Source organism: Panthera uncia (assembly GCF_023721935.1).
Source record: "Panthera uncia isolate 11264 chromosome A3 unlocalized genomic scaffold, Puncia_PCG_1.0 HiC_scaffold_11, whole genome shotgun sequence".
In the NCBI taxonomy this organism is placed as follows: domain Eukaryota; kingdom Metazoa; phylum Chordata; class Mammalia; order Carnivora; family Felidae; genus Panthera; species Panthera uncia.
The window spans coordinates 83139287-83164006 of record NW_026057578.1 but is presented as its reverse complement, the minus strand read 5'-3'; the positions used below and the strand labels follow the sequence as shown (position 1 = coordinate 83164006).

Genomic DNA, 24720 nt, shown 5'->3' with positions numbered 1-24720 from the left:
ATTCAGGAAGAAGAAAAATTATCTCAGTAGGAAGGCCAGAAATATAAGCAGGAATGATAAGCAAAAATACCTGGTAAACATGAAGGCTAAACTGAGGTAAATGTGAACAAACATTATCTGGATATGATTAATAATATAATACAAATATAATAATATAATGATATACAAATACAAGTTGAAATCAAATGAGGTACTACCCACCCACTATCTTAGCAAACACGAAGAAGCCTGACAATACCTAGTGTTGGTGAGAATGTGGAACAAGGACTCCTACAAATGGCTGAAGAGTGTAGACTGGTGCAAACACTTTGGAAATTACTTTGACCCTGCAACACCCTAGAGAAATTCTTGCACATATGGACTTGATGACAAGTTCAAAAATGTTCATAATAGCATTGTCTGCAACAGCAGAAACTGGAGACAATCCAAATGCCCTTCAATGGAGAATGTACAAATAAACTGTGGTCTATTTTCACAAATGGAGTCCAGCAGTGAAAACGATGACAGCACAGTCAACTGACACAATAGGGATGAATTTTAGAAACATGTTGAATTAAAAAAAATTTTTTACATTTATTTATTTTTGAGAGACAGAGTGTAAGCAGAGGAGGGGCAGAGAGAAAAGGAGACACAGAATCTGAAGCAGGCTCCAGGCTCCAGCACAGAGCCTGACGCGGGGCTCAAACCCATGAACTGTGAGATCATGACCTGAGCCGAAGTCAGACACTCAACTGACTGAGCCACCGGGGGCCCCTAGAAACATAACGTTGAATTTTAAAAAACGTAAGTCATGAGAGATTATGTATAATATGATTCTACTTTTTAAAAGCTCAAAATCCACACTAAAACTATAATTTTAAGGATATCTACCTATGTGGTAAAGGCTGTTTTACATGCCTAGAGGGTGATAAACACAAAATGGTGATTTCTTCAGGGAGTTAGGCTGGAGATGGAATGAATAGGAGCAAGTAAGTCACTTCAAAGATATTGGTAGTGATGGAGCTTTAAAGTTACATGGTGGCTTATGTTATTATTATGCTTTGTAACACACATGCCTTATTGATACACTTTATGCATCAATTATTACGCAACAAAATAAAAAAAAATAGTGAGGGTCTGGCTCAAAGCCAGATTGCCTGGGTTTCAGGCCTGGTGCTACTACTTAACTGGTTGTGTGACTTTAGGTAAATCCCTTAGCCCCTTAAATCCCAGGATTCTCACCCTTAAAATAAGGACAATGATAGTTCCTATCATCCAGAGTTGTTATGAGGTTTGTATAAGATAATGCTTGTAGAGCACTTACTAAGTGCTCAGTAAATGTAAGGAGCAGTTATTGTGATTACTCTTATTTTGGTCACTGTGTGCAATTGAGCTCTGCCAGTGTGCAATCCAGTCAGCTTCACCTCTACTTCCCCAGTACATCTCCTTTTTCATGCCCAAATCCTTACCCTCTCCTCCCTACTCCCACATACAAATGTGAGCATGGGCAGCATCTAGAGCTTGTCTGACAGAGCATTTAAAAGCACACATATGGATGCCAAGAAGGGAATCCTAAGCATGAAGAGACAGAATATTCTTTGTGTTAAGGCCCAGCAGATGTGGCTTTTGCTTCAGAATGTGTTTGGATGGTTCTGTTTGGCTCTTTATAAAACTCTGAATGACTAATGTATAAGTGATGCATCCTTAGGGTTGCAACCAGGACATTCAACTCTGACTAAATAAAACAAAAAGGCATCCCTTTAGGGAGATTTGGATGCGGATAGGGTCTGAATGGGCCGTGGAAAATGCTTCCAGAAGTGGGATCCCTGAGGAATAATGAAGGCACAGTTGATCAGGGCAGTCTGACAAACCCTGCTAGAATCCTGGCAGCAAAAGTCTTGAGCTGAAAGTTCTGTTTCATTGTGCCTTAGGGAATGGAGAAAAATAAGTACAAACTCACCCTTTCCCTCCACTTTCTTCTTTTTTTAGCTCTCGTGTAGCACAGGCTGCTTGCATCTGGCTCAGGAACTAGGCATTTTGCAACCTGTTTTGTTGGAGTGCTTCCCTTTGTGTTCTCTGGAATTGCAGCTGGTTTCCTTGGCTGGAAACAAAGATGGAAAGAGAAGCTCATATCTAGCTGCCTTCACTCTCCTCCAATCCCCTAACTCAGTAAATACAATCCATGGTGTGATGCCTAATGTAGGTCTTCTGTCCATGCCTGCCGGCTCCCAATTCTTTCTCAGACTTTTGTCTTCTTTGGCTACTGCCACTGTTTCATGCAATGGGTTGGTGTGCATCCCCCTAAAAGATGTGCTGAAGTCTGTATTCGTCAGGGTTCTCTAGAGAAAAAAAAATCAACAGGAAGTAATAGAGATATATAGGAAGAGATTTATTATGAGGGACTGGCTCACATGATTATGGAGAATGAGAAGTCCTGTGATCTGCAGTTGGCATGCTGGAGGCCCATAAAAGCCCGTGGTATAGTTCCAGTCCTAACATGAAGGCTTGAGAACCATGAGCATCAGTGTCACTGGACAGGAGAAGATGGATGTACCAGTTCAAGCACAGAGAGCAAATCTGCACTTCCTCTATATTTTGGTCTAGTCAGACCCTCAACAGGCTTGATGCCTACCCATAATGGGGAAGGCAATCTCCTCTACTCAGCCCACTTATTCAAATATTAATCTCATCCAGAAATACCCTCGCAGACATGCCTAGAAATAATGTTTAACCAAATATCTGTATATGCATCCTATGGCCCAGTCAAATTGACATGTAAAATTAACTATACTCTGCCTCCCTGAAGCCTTACAACCTAGAAGTTAAGTCAATCATTAACCCTATTTTGTAGAAGAGGAAACAAAGGTTAAGGGTTTAAGTAGCTTGTCTGAGGTGACCCAGCTATAAAGCAGTAGAGCCAAGATTCAAGCCAGCATATCTGACTTCAGAGTTGGTGTTCTTGGCCCACTCAGTTGAGGCCCATCAAAGGTGAGGGACTGCAGTTGACCCACAGAATCTTAGTTGGCAGCTGTGCAACAGCCTTCATGGCCTCTCTGTTATGGTCCTTTTCTCAAACTTTGGCATATATAAGAATCATCTGGAAGACAGGCTCAGCCACTCATGCAAATTTCTATCCTCCCAGAAAGTCCCTTCTAGTAGGTCTGGGATGGGGCCCAGGAGTCTGCATTTTGAACCATGTAGCTCTATAGGATATCTGTCCAGTCAGGAATTACAGGATAAACTTACCTTTTTTTTTTTTTTTTTTAAAGTAGGCTTCAACTTGGGGCTTGAACTCACAACCCTGAGATCAAGACCTGAGCTGAGATCAAGAATTGGATGCTTAACCAACTGAGCCATTCAGGCAGCCCAGGATAAGCTTACTTTTAGACAGCATGTTACTTACCTTTTCAAATAATAAGCTGATGTGGTTTTAGGTGAAATAACCTTTCAATTAAAGCAAAGGATCAAACTGTTAATCTGAACAAAATATAATACATACATTCCAGGAAGTCCAAAGGCTGTTCAAAAGGTCTGAGAAACAGGTGGAAAATGGACTATTTATTGTATCTTTTTCAAATTAAAAATTGGACTCATTGCTTTAAATTTAGAAATATTTCACTCGAAAACACAACTGAGCCTATTTTTTGAAAAGGGAACATCTGTTTACAAGTTTATCTTATCACTACCAATTTCTGAATATATTGCATTTTGTGTGGTCTCAGACCACATCTTTTGAAAAATGTATTTATTTCCATGCCCCTATGGTCCTGTCTACAGGCAGAAAGAACCACACTCTACAGGAGTGAGGCTGCTCCACACCTAGGGCCATTGTAACATGGATCGGGGAGGATACTTTCAACGAGGTTAAGTGTTGTTCACCGTGTTGCAAACAGAATTAAGAGCCTCTCAATTACTCTTTCCATAGGAGGAGATTGCATTAATGTCCTATCCAGATTACATTTCTCCTGGGCTGGTGACTAGGACATTTCTTTGTCCAGATAATTGGTAGTTATATACTGCTCCTCTTGCTTGTTTAACCTCACTTGCTCTACCTACTTCTTCATTCTTCCCACTGACAAACCTAGCCTTTATTGACAGATATAGTTTTCTGAAAAAAATCCCCAGGCTGGATGCTAGGTTGGTGACAAAAGAGTTCCAGCCCAGCCCTCTCTTCCCACTAGTTCTCTTTCCCTACCCCCAACCCCACCATCATGCTCCTTCCAAAGAAAAGTACCATTGCAGTTGGAAAATCTTAAACCAATTAGATTTTAAACCAATTAGTTATTAAATTGGGTCTCTTAAACCTTAATGAGGGTAGCTGTAAGTTTTAACATTTTACTTCAAGCCTATATATGATTTATTTCATACCTACTAAGTGTCAGACTGTACAGGGCATCAACGTGAATAATCTTATTTGGTCATTACAACTGACCTGCAAGGCCGACAACTGTGTTCAATTGTTTGGAAGCTTTTGTTCTAAACTTTTTTTTTTTTTTTTTTTTAATTTTTATTTATTTTTGAGAGAGAGAGTGAAACAGAGAGAGCTTGAGACAGGGAGAGGGAGAATCTCAAGCAGGCTCCACACCCAGTGAAGAGCTCGACATGGAGCCTGATGTGTGGCTTGATCCCACAACCCTGGGATCATGACCTGAGCTGAAATCAAGAGTCAGACACTTAACCGACTGAGCCACCCAGGCGCCCCTAAATAATTTTGTTCCTAATCTCACTTAGGGGCGCCTGGGTGGCTTGGTCGGTTGAGCGTCCAACTTCGGCTCAGGTCATGATCTCACGGTCCGTGAGTTCGAGCCCCGCGTCGGGCTCTGTGCTGACAGCTCAGAGCCTGGAGCCTGTTTCAGGTTCTGTGTCTCCCTCTCTCTCTGCTCCTCCCCTATTCATGCTCTGTCTCTCTGTCTCAAAAGTAAATAAACGTTAAAAAAAAAAATCTCATTTAAAAAGTAGTAATTTAAAGGGGCGCCTGGGTGACTCAGTCGGTTAAGTGTCTGACTTTGGCTCAGGTCATGATCTCACAGCTTGTGGGCTGGAGCCCTGTGTCAAGCTCTGTGCTGACAGCTCAGAGCCTAGAGTCTGCTTCGGATTCTGTGTCTCCCTTTCTCTGCCTTTCCCTCATTTGCACTCTGTCTCTCTCTCTCAAACATTAAAGTTTTTTTTTTTAAAGTAATACTTTAATTTTATATAGATAATATATGCACAAAATCTAAAGGCAATTGAAAAAGCCAATCCAAAATGAGATGTAGTATAAGTGCAAACTGCACACTGGATCTTGAGGGCTTAATATGAAAAAAAAGAATGTAATATGTCTCATTAATAAGTTTTTTTTAAAGTTTATTTATTTTGAGAGAGAGAGAGAGAGCGCACATGAGTGCAAGGGAGGAGACAGAGAAGAAGAGAGAGATTCCCAAGCACTCTTTGTGCTGTCAGCACAGAGCCTGATGAGGGGCTCGATCTCATGAACCACGAGATCATAACCTGAGCTGAAATCCACAATCAGACGCTTAACTGACTGAGCCACCCAGGCACCCCTCATTAATAAGTTTTTATACTGATTAAATGTTGGAATGATAATATTTTGGATATATTGGGGCTAAGTAAAAGCTTTTGTTAAAATTAAATTCACCTGTTTCTTTTTTTTTTTTTTTTTAATTTTTAATGTTTGTTTTTGAGAGAGAGACACACACAGAGCACGAGTCGAGGAGGGGCAGAGAGAGTGAGTGAGACACAGAATCCGAAGCAGGCTTCAGGCTGCAAGTTGTCAGCACAGAGCCAGAAGTGGAGCTCAAGCCCACAAACCCAGAGATCATTACCTGAGCCAAAGTCGGATGCTTAACCGACTGAGCCACCCCGGAACCCTGTGTTTCTTTTTTTAAAAAAAATGTGACTACCAGAAAAATTTAAATTACATGTGTGGCTTGCGTTGTATTTCTACTGGACAGAGCAGTGCTGAAATAGTCAGGAAGAGGAAACCACCCCTTTGCAGACTCAAAGGGAAGACTTAAGTGGAGGCAATGGTGCATGACAGGTGACATAGAGCAAGATCTGGTAAATAACAGGGAGGGGATCAATTAATATTCTCTATTTAACATTTAGTTCCTGTTAAGGATGTAAAAGTTGACATTGAGACCATGGCTTGTCTTCTACCTTCAATCAGGTATTCTGCTTTCACAACAATGGCACTTAGTGTTCAAATCTATCAGAACTCCTCAGGGAGCCTCCACCCCCAATCTGAGCGTTGCATGCCACCTGCAGAGACTCAGTCCTCAGTCACAATCTTGAGGGATTTAAGACTACTTCATTTCATTCCCAGAGCCCTTTTCCTTTTATGAAAACCTGGCCCACTGACACTATGAGTCCTTATTTAGAAAACAAGCATACAGGCATATCTTTTAAGATAAGGAAATCTAAGCCTTCCATATATAAATGTCTAGCTGGTTTACAGTGAGCCTAAAGCTGAAATCAATATAAATGGTGTCTTGGATAGAATTCCTTAGAAGCAGAGCTTGACACAGGGACTTGGGTACACATGATTTACTAAGGCAGTGCTCTTTAGATAGACAGGTAGGTAGGTAGGTAGATAATTAGAGGCAGGAAGACAAGGAAGCAGGATAAGGAAGGGGAGTGATCTGAGCATGAGCATTGCCTAGGTGAAATCTAACCTTGGCCTGATCCATGGTGGGTAGTCTCTGGAGCCATGCTGTCCAATAAAAGTTACTGCTATGTTGGGAATGTTCTATGTAATTGGCACTGCTCAGTATAGTTACCACTAGCTACATATAGCCATCGAGCATTTGAAATGTGGCTAGCATAACTGTCAAACTTAATTCTTAATTTAATTTAATTTAAAGAGCTACATACTGCTAATGTCTACTGCATTTGGACAACGTAGTGTTGGAGTATAAGCCTCAAGACAGAACAGGGAGGAGGAGGCTGGCCCCTTGTGCTCTCATTGGCTGTGGGCTGCCCTAGCCTTGGTGGGAGGGTGGATGGGGCATAATTTCCCAGGCAAGGCTATTATCAGGGGACATTCACACTGCTGATGAGTGGGGTATACTGGCCAAGTAAAGGTGATGAGGTGCACCCCAATGCCCACTACATGTTAGTTCTCAACTAGATCTCCTGACGTCTTATTTTCATCCCTCCTCATGGATTCTCCAAGAACTGAATTGTAGCCATAGAATAACCTGAAGCCAACAGCTGGCCATGTGCTTCATGCAGAACAAATCTCCTAATCCCCAGAGCTGTGGGTTCCTCTCCACTCCATTCTCAAATCTTGCCTGGCAGTTCTACTGGTTTGCTGGTCCCAGGAAGAGGGTCATCATGTTTTGCATAGGTATGCAGAAGGGATTTTTCTGTGGGCTTCTGATTATTAGCTTTTTCAGCCATAGAGAGGAACTCTATTCGATTTTACAATATCTACTACAATCTTTGAGATGGCTAACCCAACAGCTCTAAAAAAAAAGAGAAAAAACAAAACCAACTTTGCCCTTTTCCATGCTGAAGTGTCATAGATCTGAAGTTATAAATGAGGAAACCTGAGTTCATGTTTTATTTATACCTACTACGTTTAATTTATGGTGTTGGAAAACATATTCAGCTTAATTTATGCAGGAATTAACTTTGGTAGAGATTAATTTTGAATCTATGGCCCCTTCCTAAAGTATATCATCTCTTTTCATAATCTTGGCTTGCAGACAGAGATGGTAGTGAGTGGGGGGGAAAAAAAGAAAGAAAAACAAAACCATAAACAAAACCAAAAAACTTTAAAGGGGAAATATTTTAGGTCCTTAAAATGAGAATAACATGTTTTAGAATTAGGATACCTTTAGAATTCACAGAATTTAGAATTTATATATAAATTCTATATATGGTTCTATAAATATAATTTATATATAAATTCTATATAATGGTTCTTTCTATTGAGTTCAGACATCCAGTAGGTTTTAGATGAAAATACATAAAACAGAAGAAAATAAAAAATAGGACCTTGGCACATATTAATACTTAAGAATTTAAGAATTCTGAAACATTTAATCAGTATTACACACATGTTATCTATGCTACATCTTTATAGATTACCAGGTAAGTGTGTGTGTATGTGTGTTAGGAGAGGAAAGGGATGGGAAGGAGTGGGAGATCACTGTGTCAAAAAAATCAAAGGGAGGTGCCTAGCTGGCTCAGTCGGTAGAGCATATGACTCTTGATCTCAAGGTCATGAGTTCAAGCACCAAGTTGGGCATAGAGCTTATTCAAAAAACAAAAACAACAACTTAAAAAAATCAAAGGGAAGCACAAAATACAGCTTTGAGTCTCTGGACAGTCAAGGAAAAAAGGGAACAATAGATATCATGCCTAATACAAGAAAGTATATTAGTTTGCCAAGAGGAACTAATTTTGGTTTTGTTTCAGAATGTTGTCTATCTAAATAAAGAAAGCTGTTCTTTATTAAAAACAACAACAACAACAACAACAACAACAACAACAAAAAACAAAAAAAGAAAACAAGGGGCGCCTGGGTGGCTCAGTTGGTTGAACATCCTACTTTGGCTCAGGTCATGATCTCTCAGATCTAGTCACACCTGCTTCTTCCTGTTTAAGCCTCAGGAAGTCAGTGCCACTAGGTGGATAGAGAAGGAAATAAAGTGAGTTGTCTCCCACCCTTCCCAAGGCAGATGACACAATCTTTCCACAGACATTATGGTCTCCACCGGTGTTATGGTTTCCTTTCCTGAGCCCCTGACACTGTCTTCACCCCAGGAGCCAGCTGGCACCCAGAACTACAGGCCTGGTGATGGGACAGGTGTGCCAAAGGAGGGCATCTGGGGAGAGGGTACCAAAAAGCACTCCCTCAATAATGGGGTCTTGTCTGTTAATTTTTACTTGAAAAAAGGCAGGGGCATTCTACCTATCTATGTGTTTTACTGGACAAAAGAAGAGAGTATATATAATATTAAGTCATCGTTCTGTAGATTACCTGACCAAGTGAGTGATTCTGGTTTGCTTCTTGACTGTGTCGTTGGCAGTTGCATGTTTAGTTCTGAAAGGGAGAACAAATCTCTGTCCTTCACCAGCACTGCACAAAAAGCAATGCAGGAAGCTTAGTCAAGTGCGCAAATCTCTACTATCAACTTTTCTGCCACATATGGGGGAATTACTGGCCCTTGAAAGCTATCACAAACAGATAAGAAGCAAGGTTATAACATGATTTGACACGGAGTTTTGATGGGCTCCACTCAGAAATGTGGAAAGTGCGGCTTTAAAGGCACCATTTCAGGAGATTAAGATTTGAAATTGTGTTGCTTTATCTTGCTGTTTTCTTTCCACAGCCTTTTCCTTAGGCCTTGCGGTGGAATTCTTTTTTTTCTTCCTTTCTTTCCCTAGTGTACATATGAAGGTTTGCAACGCTTCACGCTTGAAGACTTGAAGAAAACTGAGTAAATTTAATATGACCGACTTCATAGTCACTGGCTCCACATGCATTTGCTTGCTGTGAAGAGAAAAGCATGTGAGGAAAATATATTGCCACTGAAGGAACGGATCTGTCTCAAGTATAATTGCTCATTTTTATCCATCCCTTGTGTCTTACCAGAGAAGATTACTAAAGAGGCTAGACCTGCAGCACAAAGCCCTCTCAGCCAGATCTTCAGGATGGGCCACATCTCTAGGCCTCCTTGGTCTCCATCCCAGGCACACCAGCAATAGCTCAGCGAACACCAATTCCCTGGGTCCCTTCTCAATTCTCTGACATTCCTTGAGCTTTTTAAAATGCTTGAGTCCCTGGGCTCTTGGCAGCTGAAATAAAACCTGAAAGAAATCCACTAAGCTCCACAGTGTGTTAAACCCCTCCAACAGCAAGAGGCGAAACCCTTCTGTTTCCAGTCATGTGGATGCTGGAGCCACTGAGCTCAGATTACTGGGTTAATGGTCTTGGAGAAGTTGAGCCCAAACTCTACATCCAGAAAGGAAGAGCAGATTGAGTCCTCAGCCCAGAGCTGCTTCTATTTCCTGAAAAGAAATGAGGAAGCAATCACTCATATCAGACTTTCTAGAACAATCCTGTTTGAGCTTTCCTACAAATTTTGTGGGCTATAAAAGAGCTTCTGTCCTTATTAGAGCACATGCTCTAACTGTAGCTGGGGGTGGGAGATGGAGAGGTTGGTAAAATGTAGATCTAGCAGCTAACAGAAACTGAAGGTGGAGAACTGCTCCTATTGTTTCTGGGGGCCCACTGCAACTATTAGGGCAATGTGTTATGAGGAAGAGCTGTGGACCAGAACTGCAGTTGAAACTGGCTTATCTGTTTAGCACATTCTCAGTCTTGTCAATTAAACAAACCGGGGCTCTGACAAGTGTGGAGAAGGAAGAAGAATGACAAGGCATGGAGCTGGGAGCACTAGTAAAGGCTTAAAGCCTCTGGCAGCATTACATAGGTTATGATGTACAGGCAGAGACTTTCCAAATGGCCCTGGGGACCTGGGATAGAGGTTAAGAGGGAAAGGGAGACTCAACAAAAGGAAAGTCTGGGACAAACTCTGCCTATTCCATTGTTTTGCTTAAGTCAGCCTTAGTTGATTTAGTTCTACATAATGAACTAAAAATGTTACCAGGAATAAAGAATCACCTAAGATACTGATCTCAATGATGTGACACATTGCCAGGGCCTTTGGTCAGGTCTGGTATGGTTTTAACAATATGGCCCTAGTCTGTCTTTCTCAGTACATCATTTTTTCTACCTTCCCATCAATCCAATCCCTTGCTCTTATCCTTACCAACTCTTCCCCTTTCCCAGGCAGACCATGCACTTACACAGCTGTGCTGAGAGTATTCTCACTGCCTGGCAGAAGTCCTCCCTCTACTGTCTAAAGAAGTTCATTATCTGTTCTTCACGTTCCCTGTCAAGTTCCTTCTATAATGACTTTCCTAGCTCCCCAGACAAAACTAATCTTGTCCTTCTTTGAATTTCCATTTTTATGCTCTCTAGCATATGTTGGATTATGATGATTTTTTCATTCGTTTTGCTCTGCTATATCATGTATGCTTTAAGTGGAGGGGTAGGGGAAATCAAAGTTAAGTTTAGTTACCTTGTCCTGCATTAAACTAAATGAAAAGTCTGAGATATTTTAAAGAAAGCTCTATCTTTGTTATCAGTGTTGCATACTGGCATACATACACACACATGAATATAAATATATAGAAGTACTATGTAACATATACCATGCTAGGCAATTTTACATGGATGGTTTTATTTAAGCCTCACAAGGGTCTGTCGTAAAGGTGAGGAAATAGAAATGATTAAGGATTTAAGTAATTTGCCCAAGGTCAGGTAGCTAGTAATAGAGCGTAAATTCAGATTCAGATAATCCGACTCCAGAGCCCAAGATTTCATCTGTTACTATTAGTTACCACCCTATATCATATCTATAATGGATAGCTGTTATTTTCTTGGCTGCCTGCCTGCCACTTTAAAAGCTGAAAAGTTCAGACATTGTCCCAGCCTCCTTTGCAGCTAGGATGCAGGCACTTGACCCAGGCTTGACAACACAGATGCACCTGCTGGTGACTTTGAACTGGGAGCTGGTGACTTTGATCCAGAGGCATCGAAATGTTGGTAGCAGGAGGAGTGCCATCCAAATCCAGTGTCTGTGGCTACTGAGTGACCTGCAGCATCTGTTTGTTGTTCAGTGGTAGGGGCGGTGGTGGTGGATTCCTCACCACATTGGTTAAGTGGTGTGCTCTTGGCTGGGATCCACTTGCTGCCTGGCTCCCTTGTTTGGTCTCCTTTTCTAGCCTGGTTCAAATCTTTTCAGAATGTTCTTGAATTATTTAATAACTCAGTAACAAATATATATAATCTTTTTTCCCCTTTTTTTCCCCACTAAGTCAGCCAGAGTTAGTTTCTGTTGCTTGTAGCCAAGACACTTGGCTGGTATAATATCCAAACCCATTATCTTGCATATAGGTTCCTATATTCCTACCTGGAAAAAAAAATCCCACACGTGCCCAGAATTTTATGAAAGTTCAACTGAGTAGAGGATGAAGGTGGCAGATTGTGTATCATTGGGAAGAATGATTTCTAGCTCATCTATCTGACTACCTATTTATGATTCATATTGCAGTTTGCATGGATGAATTGCATGGGGAATTTTCAGTATGTTGCTACTCTACTAGAATCCAGAAATGGATTTTTACCTTCCAAGTAAATTTGATGTCCAGGTCTAACTCTGATTTCCAGGTCTAATTCTAAAACATTTGTAATGAATTTAGCCTTTGAATAATAATAAGAAAAAATACTAAATATCTTTCCTGCTCATTACATGCAAAATGGCTTCCCCAAACTGTAGTACTTATGAAACTAAGATCACAGAGGAAGTTGAATTGCTGAATTATTTAATATAATCTGACTCATTAGAATCTTAGTTTCTGATATGGAAGAAGATATGATAGCTTACATAAAGATTATTGATAAATTCCAAAATGAAATTCACTTTGAAGAGAATGAAATGTGGTTGGGTGTAACTAATCTCTCTGTCCTAATTCAATGAGGGAGCTGAGTTTGCAGTTTGACAAAGGGGTTATAATTACAAGACATCTTGGAACTTCTGGAAGAAGCTACTGCTTCAGATTGCCAAGTGGCCCACTGAGATGTCGGATACTAGACACAAATAAACCTTACAGAGGCCAGAGGTTTGACCTTGGTAAGTCTAGACATACTAACATGATTATCATCACTCTAATCAGATTATAAAGTAAACACACACTCTACAAAGCAAAGAATCTCTTGGGGTTATTTACAGGATGATGAAAAGCTGCTTTCTATCTTTACTGAGGACATAACAGGAAGATATGGGGTGGTTTTTAGCATGAGAGACTTTGGGATGATTAATGGTTTTGAACCAGGATTAATTTGGAGACATTTTTGGTGGAAAGGGAAGGGAGGCGTTACTGGCATCTAGTGGGTTGAAGCCAGGGATGCTGCTAAACATCCTATAATTCACAGGACAGTCCCCATAACAAAGAATTATCTGGCCCCAAAATGTCCAACAGTGCCAAGTTTGAGAAACCCTCAGTTAGACGTAAGAAAGAAATTTCTGAGTCTGAAATTATGTAAATAGTGGAATGGGTTTACAGGTCCAGGACTAGTGTGAGGTGAGTTAAGTAGTTGCCTTAGGGTACAAAATTTAAGTCCCCAAAAATATCAGTTATCAAGATAAATAATATTTAAAAAAAAACAAAGTCAATGCAAAAAAAAATCTATGATGAACAATATAACAAAATTTTAAATAAAGATAGGATTCAACAGGGAAGGGATTTGGGTATACAAAGTTGAAATATTATTTATCTTGACTACTGAGGCTTTGGCAACTCCTTCACCTGGCCCCTTTTAAGTTTGTGCCTGAGGCAAGTGCCTCACTCCCCTCATCTTAGTCCTGGCCTGTTGGATTATTAAGGGTATGCAATTGTTTTAGCTAACGGGTGATTTGATTTGTTTGTAACTAAACTGGGGTTAGTAAGGTCTCATAAAGTTAAACAAGAAGGTCTTTCCAGGTCTAGAATTTTAGATCTTAGTGACTACATTCAGTAAGGACGCAATTCATTTATTAAACCCCATAGAATTTCCCTAACATGGGTTTTTAATTTCTCTGATTTATATCCTGGCCTTGATTAGCCAAGATCACCTTCATTATGAATAGTAATATATGAATGGCATCCCAAAGAAATATGTGGCATTAACTGTGGTCTTAAGCAATACTCATCTGTTGTAACTCACCCTTCCAGAAAAATAATCCTTGTATGACTTTTCCATTTTACTTAGCAAGTAAACTATTCCTGCTTCTTATCCTCTCTTCTCCCCAATCCCACTTCACCTCAAAATCAACTAAGTATTCTTTTCTGGGCTCCATTGATTTTGACATTATTTTATATTACTTGTCCCTTTTGTCTCCTAGAATGCCCTAGATAGAACTTTTTAGGGGCCGGAGGAGAATATTTTAAATATTTTTCCTTCTAATTGGTTGGGGAAATATCTATAATTACTAAGTTTATGTATGCGGTATATAGAGTACTCACAACATAAGGCTGACCCCCTCAGAAATGTCAGATGAAAGATTCAAAGATAATTTACTATTCTGAGCAGGGCAAGATAGACAGTTATAAAAAATTACAGTAATATTACTAATTAGGAGAAATGTGGTCTTGGATCCATACCAGAACAAACACTCTAACCATTATAGATTGCTTACTATTAATCTCCCTGGTTTCTGTCTATGTGTGGCTAGCCTATTAGAGTACCTGTATTCAGCAAATGTACTCGTGCATAAAGTAACTGGATATGGGACCTCCCACTTCCCCACATCCTGTCACTTAATCTAACTGACATATGTACAATTCCTTTTGATCTATGTTAACCATCTTTATCTCAATGCACATCTCAGCTTCCTATCTGTTATTTTACAAAATGCTTTAATCAGAGGGTAGCAACAAGTTGGGTTGAATTACAAGGTTTGGGTTTAGGATTTTTTTTTCCATTCTGTTAAAAACAAAGCAACATCAAACTTGGGCTCCTTCTTCCCAACCACGTAGTCATTGCTATTGTGATGAGCTATTTTGAGTTTATTTCTTGAAAAAAGAACAGAAAGAAAGAAGAGAAAAAGGACCTAAGGGACTAAGTGGTATATGGGTAGATTAAGAATAATTCCAATATTAATTGAACTGTCAAAGCTAGACATATCCAAATGTTTTCTTCCTTTTTCTCCTTTTTCTTTTATTTTTAACTTGTGGTCCAGCGGTAAACAGAAGTTCATGTGCATTTGTCTACTATTTAAGTAAAGGATGCATTTAATTGTCTAGGATTTGGGACTCTGAGCTGCCTAGATGTGTGCGTTCCAGAAAATCTACCAGAAAGAGCAGTACAGAGCACTGAGTGGAATGCATTTTGCCCTCGGGAAGAAGTCGCTTTAGTATTATGCATTTTGACTAAGGACAGGTCATAGGATCTAAATTGTATGTGGCTAGGTTTTTCAATCCACAAAATGGTGATGGCAATGTTTAAAGCTTCCTTTATAATAAACTGTATACATGAATATTAACTTTGTGGGCTACCTATTGTTCTGTTGCAGAAAAAACAAAACAACTATGTTCTTTAGAGAATTTTAGCTAGACCTTGAAAGAAAATCAAATGAGACAAATGGGGTGTTTGTTCTCTTTTCTAAATACAGAATACTTTTTCTCTAAACAAATGTTACTCTACCTATTTTTATAATATATCCTGGTCAATTGTTCAGTTAATTTTCTTTCTTTTCAAGATTATTATATATATTTTTTATGATAGACTTCCAAGTGAAAAGATAACAGCTTTTTAGAAAGTATATTGAAATGAAGCACGATATTCTATTGATGGGGCTACTTAATCTAGCCATTGACTCAACAGGTTTGGGTTTATAACCGGTAAAGATATTTTTAGTTCTTAGGTAGAAATGAAATGATCAGGTCTTTCAAGCAACCACTTGTAGGACTTAGACACTAAAGCTTGAAGAGATGGGAACTCTGAAGAACCACTGAGAAAAACAGAACATATTCCTGAGGGTCCCTTGGAGACAAGTTCTAAGAGTGGTACCAAGATGGATTTATCATCTTGTTTTGTGAATATCAGAGAAGGAAAGAGGACATTTGCAAAGCATTTCCATGCTTCTCAAAACACAGGGTATTGTAGCAGAAGATTCTGCTTATAGTCAGTGCTCAATAAATGAGATGCCAAGAATAAGGCTCTTAAAGGTTCTGTGAGGGCTTGATGTGAGTTAATATGTGAGATTCTGGTTCTTTGCCGTATCTGGTGGGTTCTTTGTGTAGTTATCAAGCTTTAAGGACTAATGACTTTGAGACAGGGAACTAGAAGTACTGTGGAGTCATTGCTTCTAATTATGCTTCTTAAACATCTTATTTTTGCTGTTTCAAACATCTATTTTATGTTTTGCTTTTAGTACTGACACTTCAACATTGTCCCCTTCTAGAGGGGTGGAGAATATAGGGCAAAGTCAAGAAGTCTTTTCTACTGTGAATGTCCCCTCCTGTTCCTTGAAGAAGGGTGAGGAATCCGGAACAGAGTGTGATGCCAGGGTTAAGACAGAGCAACAATTACACATGACAGGTAAGGAAAAGTTTCAAGTCCAAATACTTATTAAGTAGTGAACACAATTATTTAAGATCACAAGAACTTCACACTATTTTTTTCTCCTTAAAAATGACATTTTGCTTTGATTATGTAGCTATTAATTTTAAAAAGGAGCCGATATTGGAAACATTGACCTGGAACTATATTTTTCTGTTGCTTTATATTAAAAAAAAAAAGACTATAGTGAATCTCTGTGTGAACTTCAGCCATGAGATCTGAACCAATGATGCTCTAGAGAGCAAAGAAAAGTGGGAAAATGTTCACATAAATGTTGACTGAAATAGTAGAGATGGGATCCTTTGTGAAGAAATAAGACACTCTAGCATTTCTTCAAGTGTGTTTGTTTGGTCCAAATCAGTTATAAGGGTGGTTGTGGAGGTGCTTTAAAAATGACCCTGCTCCTCAGTGGTCTTGAGAAGAATCAAGGCCACAGACTGCAGTGAAAGATTTTCCAGGTAACATTGGAACATGTTTGGAAATACAGCTTTAGAATTCCTTCAGCCTCAGAGGACTGGCTCAGGGCAAAATCTCCAAACAAAACAAATTACTAAACATCCACAATGGAATAAGAAATGCTCCCTTAAGGTGTGTTTAATTGAGCCATTAATGCACAGTGAGGAGCGGCCCAAAGCACTTGCATTTCAACCTCCTGGCTCACTCACTTGGGCATATTAGGCATGTCAGCACAGCCTCGTAAAACACAACCAATTGTCTCTTATTCCGTAATTAACATCTTGTAAAGTTGACAATATGATTATGATTGAATTGAGCCAGTAATGAATTGGTACTTTTATCTGCATATAACATAGCTTCCTCTTGGGAACTAAAGGGATAGTGTGGATAGGAAGGGAGCTGCCCACTGTGTGAAGAAAAGCAAAAATAGTGTTATCAGAAGCTCTGTAAAACCTTTAAAGAATAACAAAGTAAGTGGATCTTAAAGGCTCTGTAATACTTAATTTAATCAGCTTCCTCCTCTTTAGCATAAGACTGGCTGTGTATATAGCACTAAGGCAGAGTAGGAAGAACCAAGTGCCAGGTGCAATTTTACCTTCTTTTTATAGATTATCTCATCTAATCCTGCAAACCAATTATGACGATGTTACAATTATCATCTCCTTTTACAGGTGAGGGAACTAAAGCACAGAGAGGAAAAGTAACTTGTAGAAGTTCACACAGCCAGAAGTTCTGTGCTAAGGTTACCACCTGGAATTCTAACTTTATAGTTGTGCTTTGTACCATTATACCACACTGAGTTTTGTCTACTAACTTTTTTTTTTTTTTTAAACTAAGCTTAATGCCCAATATGGGGCTTGAACTCATGACCCTGAGATCAAGAGTTGCATGCTCTAGGGACTAAGCCAGCCAGGCAACCCCCCCCCCCCCCCGCTAAACTCTTAAAGCAATGTGTCTCAAGTTGGGGTCCAAAGACAAATTTTCCTGGACTCAAATTCTGTGAGAATTAGCATTTTTAATGGTCTAATCTTTTGTGACAATCGGAAAAAAATTAACATAAGCATGTTTGGGGAACCACGTTATAATTGGGTATGGGCCTGTGTTGTGACTTCTTTTTGCCTATGTAAATTCCTGCCTCCTGGGAAGCCACAGACTGTGGGAGAGAGGGATTTAGTCATTAAGGTCACATGCTTCTCACGGTCATGACATCATGCTCCATGGAAGAAAATCTCTAAATACAGTTTGTATTCCTTGTTTATTTCTCTGTTGGGAACTTTTCCTTTTTTCATTGTTTGCCAATTCTCATTGGCTATTTTGTTTCCTTAATTTTTTAATGTACTTACAGTGTAGGAAAAGTGAAGATACAGGGTTCCCTGCCTTCCCAACATTAATTATCTGTATTCCTACAGTTATGAGGTTGAATATTTTATTTAAAATAAATAAACAAACAAACTTGTAAAATTAGTCTTCCCTCAAACATCTCTCTCTCCCCACTTACTCTCACCTTCCAAATGTCCAGTGTGGGAAAAGCAGGTTGACTACAAAGTGCAATCACAAATATTGCAAAGGATGCTATATTTTAGTTGAGCAAAGTGATGGAAAAAATGGAAAGTCATGGACAAATGAGGACTGGCAGAGTTAGACTAGTTATCATTAAAGAGGAGAGAATCTACAAGGATTATGATAGGATAGGTGCTTTAAAAGAGAAAGATTTGTCTCAAGGGACTAAGAGAGGCCCTTGGGAAAATTGGTACAGTCTTCACATATTTCTGCACAAATGAATCTCTTTGTGGTTATGTCATGACATCCAACAATTTTGAAGTACATTTTTAATTTTGGAATATGTTAGATTTATAGAACAGTTGCAACTATAATACAGAGGTCTTGTCTCTACCTCTTACCAGTTTCCCCTAATGTCAGTTCTTAACTTACCAGGATACATTCGTCAAAACTAAGAAATTGACACTTACACATTACTTTTAACTAAACTCCAGCTTTTCAGATTTCACCAATTTTTCCAATTTTTTGTCTGTTCCAGGATCCAATTCAGGATACCACATTGTATTTAGCATCTCATAATTTTGTTGGAAATATTTTAAACAAAAATCCCAACCAATATTTGAATCTGTCCTTCTTCATTCTAAGAATTAGTGTGTTGCAGTTATAAGCAGAATTTTGCTAATATATAATAAAGTAACTTTTTAATAATATTTTTTCTTCCAATTTTCAAACTGTAGTACAAATCAAGACATTTCTTACACAATTTACTACCAAATTTTATTTTAACTATGTTACTTTAACTGATTTAATCATCCTACTATGTTTAGATGACTACCATAGTTGGCTACAGGGGCTTCTTTAAAGTATGCAAAATAGGTTATTAGGATCTGTGGAAAAAAGGAATAAGTAAGTTTGCTGTCTGTATAATCAGTAGAACTGTGTACAATGTACATATTCATTATTTGAGCTAAAAATTAATTAATAAATTAATGAAACAAAAATAGTTTTGATGCATTACAGAATGCTCACATGAATACCTGGACAGTAATGCATTGTCAGATGGTAATTACTCTCTGCCTTCCTCATGACACACAGATGTATACCTTCAAACAGACATGTAGCATTATGATAAAAAAATAAAGTTTTCATCTATTTCAGCAGTATTATATTTGACCACTATTACTTTTATAATATTATGAAATAAGCCCCACCGAATATGTAGTTTATATATTGGGGGTAAGTTACCTTTACAGTTTTTTTTTTCGTCTTTACATTTTTTGGTTTAATAAATAACTCTTAATGTCTAGGAGAATTAACACTTTCCAAGAAGCCAAACTTACTTCTCTTCCCTTTCACATATTTTTAAGAACTGTGGCCATTAGCTAGTGCCAAAATTGTGTGATTGGGGCATACAACTCTATATATTTATTTCTCTGGTGTTTGAATTCAGCTAAATTGGCCTACTTCTGATCCTGACTGGGCTCACTTGTGTGTCTGGGCATGAGCTGTAAGACAGCTAGTTTGGCTGGGCTTAATGAGATGACTGGGTTTGGCTCCATGTGACTCTCACCTTCCTCCTAGGACAATGGGCTAGCTGGGCCTATCTTTCTCATTGTGATGGCAGAAGCATAACAAAGCAAGCCCAGATTTTCAAGCTTCCTCTTGCATCATATCCATTAGTATTCCATTGGCCCAAAAAAGCAAATGGCCAAACTCATAATCATGGGGTGGGAAAATAAACTCTAAATCCTGATGGGAGGAATAGCAAAGTCACCTGGAAAACGGCACAGACACAGAGGGCTGAAAATGCATTGACCTGTTTCTTTCAACAGTTTTGCCTTCTCATAACAGAGGCCCATCTTACAATGTTGAAAATGAGGTAGGGCCTGGCCTTGTAAGGAATACATATAGAAACATTTTCAAAGCCTTAAATTGCAAACTATAGCACCTAATTTCTGTCATAAAATTTGGGAAAGGCAATTAGTAGTTTGGAAATTATGATTTTGCAGATTTTATAGACTAGGTACAGAGTGCTTAACTGAATCACACATGCCCACACCATTGATGAGGACTGATTTCTGAGTCATGGATCATCTAAAAATGCCCTTTCCCTTTACATCCTTGATTGTCATTCCTTGATCACTATTCTTCAAGTGGGAATGGCAGGAGCCACAAAGCTACATGCAATTCATAGAATTGATTCATTCTGAGTAATAAATATATTTATTTTCATTATGCCTATGAACATTGATTTTTTTTTTTTTTGGAGGATGTTATTATGTGGCAAGGTTTCAGGGTATTTTTAAGGAGTACGACAGGAATCAATTTCTTAAATAAGCACTGAATTATCAGTTATTTGTTCAATTGGCTAATTCTAGGAAGGTTTTAAAATCCTGTCTTTATTCCATTTTTTAAAGAAGTTTTTAATGTTTATTCATTTTTTGAGAGAGAGAGAGAGAGAGAGAGAGAAAGAGAGAGAGAGAGAGAGAGAGCATGAGCAGGACAGGGGCAGAGAGAGAGGGAGACACAGAATCTGAAGTAGGCTCCAGGTTCCGAGTTGTCAGCACAGAGCCCGATGTGGGGCTCAAACTCACGAACTGTGAGATTATGACCTGAGCCAAAGTCGGATACTTAACCGACTGAGCCACCCAGGTGCCCCTATTCCATTTTTTGATGTAAATAACTTAGGAAAATAAAGCACTGTGAAGTGAAGATGAGTGTTATGGTCTGAATGCTTGTGTCTGCCCCAAAATCATATGCTGAAATCCTAATGCCCAAGGTGATGATACTAGAAGCTGGGCCCTTGGTGGGGTGATTAGGTCATGAAGGAGGAGTCCTTATGATGGGATTAATGCCCTTTTTAACAAGGTCTGAAAGAACTCCCTTCTACCTTCCCTAAGTGAGGACACAAGAAGTTGACAGCCTAAAACTGGAAGACAGCCTTCACCCAACCTTACTGGCACCCTGATCTCAGACTTCCAGACTCCATAATTGTGGGAAGTAGCTGTCTATTGTTTATAAGGCACCCAGTCTGTGGCATTTTGTTATAGCAGTGTGAAGGGACTAGGACAATAAGGGAAGAAATATAACTTTTTTGTGTATTTAGAATGACTTATGAGCTGACAACATAGCTTAAATTTTCCCATTCCACCAGATGTTTCAAATGAATCAAATATTCTTTGACAACCAGAAAATAAAACCAAACAACAACAACAACAACAACAACAACAAAAAAAAAAAAAAAAAAAGGAAAGGAAGGAAAAAGCACAAACAGAAAGAAGAGGAAGTGGTTTATTTATTTAGGTTATTTAGATAAACAGTAGAGATGGTCATAGTATCAATTGCTTATTCCCTAGAATCTCTTACCCTTGGCTTCAAGATAGAGTATTCTTAACATCTGGGTATTCTTCCAGGGTGTCATGAAATACTAATGACCTCCCCTGCGCTAAGCCTAATTTGCTCCTAAATTCTTATTGTCTGGAATATTTCTGTTTCTTATAGCAGGAGTCAAATCAGGTGGAGTTAGATTGCAGATTGTCTTCTGAGCTGGCAAGTCAGGGCCCCAAGTGGAGCCGGACATACATGCAGGGATTTCCATCCTTTAGTACTTACCTGTCTGAGCAAAGCTTACTCTCCATCAGTCCCTCTCCTGCAAGGCTGGAAGACGAGTGGAGTGTGGGGAGGCTCAGTGGTAGAGCAGCCTCACCTGCTTATTTATTCTCACTATCCAGCCTGAGAAGAAGGGAGAGAGTGATTTGGCTACTTTTGGCTCAATGATTAAAAAATGAGATTAATGAATGAGAATATGCTTCCAAATGCTGGTGTGGACAAGTTCAGTTATTTTTTAATTCATGATATATGAAACAAAGATAGAAACAAAGCTTACTACTGTAATTGTTAACGTTAGTATAATCTGCAGTTTACTTTTCAAAATTGAGGGAGGGCATTGGGGTGGCAACAGGCAATATTCTGCAAAGTAATATTTCGCAGAACATAGACCATAACCTGTGGTAATTTTTTCATCCCAGGTCCTTAAAACTCACAAACAAGATGGGAATTTTGTAAACAACCCACCCACAGAGCAAAGCTGCTACATTTCAGAGAAGGCTCTTCCTCTCTGGTCTCCCATCCATCTTCCTTCCTCCTGTCCTTCCTCCCTCCCTTTCTTTTCCCCTTTTTTTCTTCTTTCTTTCTTTCTTTCTTTCTTTCTTTTCTTCCTTTATACTTAAAGATATACTTTATATCTTTCTTTCATTTCTTCCTTTCTTTCTTTGTATTTTACATTTAGCAACTTGTAAGAATAATATAATACACTCTCTCATACCATTCACCTAGATTCACCAATTATAAACCACTTTGCACATTTGATATCTCTCTTCAATATAATTACTATTATTGTTACTATTAGTATTTTTCAAAATCATTTGACAGTAAATTGAAGACAACATGGCCCTTTACCCCTAATCTAAATATTTTAGCATGCATCTCTTGGGAGCAAGAACATTCTCTAACATAATCATAGTGCAATTTTCAAACACAAAACATTTAACATATATTTAATACATATATTTAATTTTATATTCAATATAAAATCTATATTCAATTTCACCAACGGCCCCAGTGATATTCTTTATAGAGTTTTTCTTCTTCACTGATTTGGGATTCAATCCAGGATCATGCATTGCCTTCTGCTGCGGTGTCTCTCTAGTTTCTCAATCTAGGACAGTTTCTCTTTTTTCCCTTTCATGACATTAACACTTCTGAAATAGAATTTTTTTAAAGAATGGCCCTCACTTTGGGTGTGTTTAATATTTTCTGAGGATCAGATTCAAATAATGCCCTTTTGGCAGGAATAATACATTAAATGATGGTGCAGTATTTCTTAGTGCATCATGAAAGGAGGCATGTGATGTCAGTTTGTCTCATTAGTGGTACTAAAATAGAACAACTGGTTCTATATCTAACAGATTTTGCTATTGTAAGATTACCATTTTTACTTTCGTAATTCAAAAATAGTCTGTGATGAAGTGTTTTAAGGTGGTGTAAATGTCCACCTCTAAATCAAACTTTCACCTAATAGTTTTAGCATCTACTGATGAATCTCACCTGAGATTATTATTATGCTGGCTGTAACAGTGATCTTCGTATGTTATCATTCTGAAGTTAGAAAAAAATTATAATATTTTACTCTGATATTAATTGGGAGCCTGATTTTGTGATACATAGTTTGAATACTAAGATCTAAGAAACTCCCTAAATTTAACATCAGAATTTTCTTTTTTGATCAACACTGGAAATTTCTCACTTCCTTCTTTTTTAGAGATAATATTGTATAGTGATAATTACTGTTACTAATAATTAATGTTTATTAAATGCTTACTCTGTGCTGAGCACTGTGGAAAGCACTTTTGGTGTCTCATTTGACACATAGTTATTATTAGAGTCTATTTTCCCGGATGAGAATATTAAGGATCAGAGGCTAGTAACTTGCCTAGGGCCACATAGCTAGTTTGTCCCAGCTACTTTTGCATACCCTGCCATTATTTCTACTGTGAAGTAATAAAATGGGAATTGATCTACTCTGGGAATGTTGTCAGTGCCTTTATCTTCCAGTTCCAAGGCCAGCTATATTGTTATATATCGAGTCTCTTTTCTTGCAGCCAAGAGCTGGAGTATTCACTAGTACTGAGGTGAATTCAGCCTCTTGATGTGAAATGGAATAAAAGAAACTGTGAGGTAGCATAAGGCAGTGGTTTTCAAATGCTATCCGGAGGCATTCCCCCCCCCCCCCACTCCTGTGACGGGGGATTTTGGATAACTTTTTTTTTCTTCTCCTCCCCATTCCCCTACTCCTGCCAGTTTTATTGAGATATAGTTGACTTATAAAACTATATCAGTTTAAGGCATACAATATAATGACTTCATATATCTATGTCTATATCTGTCTATATCTAAAAAGTTAGGAATATAAAAATGATGCTGTTAATAATCACTTACAGTAGTCCCGACCTCATCCTTAGAGAATATGGTCCAAGACCCAGCAGCACCACCCCACCCAACAGCTCCATGCCTGAAACTGCAGACAGTACTGAACCCTATATATACTATTTTTTCCTGTACACACATACTTGTGATAAAGTTTAATTTGTAAATTAGGCACACTAAGAGATTAACAACACTAGTAATAAAATAGAACAATTATAACAATATACTGTAATAAAAGCCATGTGAATGTGGTCTCTCAAAATACCTTATACTCACCCTTCCCGTGATGGTGTGAGATGGCAAAATGCCCAGGTGATGAGATAAAGTGACATGAATGATGCAGGCATTGTAATATGGTGTAAGGCTACTATTGACCTTCCAATAATTCTTCAGAAGGAGGATGATCTGCTTCCAGGCTGAGGTTAACCTCAGGTAACTGAAACCAAGGAAAGTGAAACCGCGGTAAGAAGGACTACTACTACATTTTCGATTAACAGTTTTTCCTCTCATATACTGGCTGTATTTATTAAAATATAGTTTTGTTTATTGAAACTAATAATGAAAAATCTGCACTCGTATTTTGCCTTTTCCCCATTTTTCAAGAAATTCATTTTTTGCTGTAT

At 38.6% G+C, this 24720-nt stretch overlaps 2 long non-coding RNA genes across 4 annotated transcripts in view; both read right to left on the bottom strand.

The window, feature by feature from the left end:
- Positions 1-2607, bottom strand: part of LOC125937047 (uncharacterized) — a 34551-nt gene extending 31944 nt beyond the window's left edge. The window contains exon 1 of the long non-coding RNA XR_007462235.1: positions 1940-2607. This is a non-coding gene — a long non-coding RNA (uncharacterized LOC125937047). The remainder of the gene's footprint in view (positions 1-1939) is intronic.
- Positions 2608-7904: 5297 nt separating this feature from the next.
- The window catches only part of LOC125937046 (uncharacterized), a 47449-nt gene continuing 30633 nt past the window's right edge, over positions 7905-24720 (bottom strand). For all 3 annotated transcript variants that reach the window (XR_007462231.1, XR_007462233.1, XR_007462232.1), the window contains 3 exons: positions 24374-24533; positions 21725-21844; positions 7905-9996 (listed from right to left, as the gene is read on the bottom strand). This is a non-coding gene — a long non-coding RNA (uncharacterized LOC125937046). The remainder of the gene's footprint in view (positions 9997-21724; positions 21845-24373; positions 24534-24720) is intronic.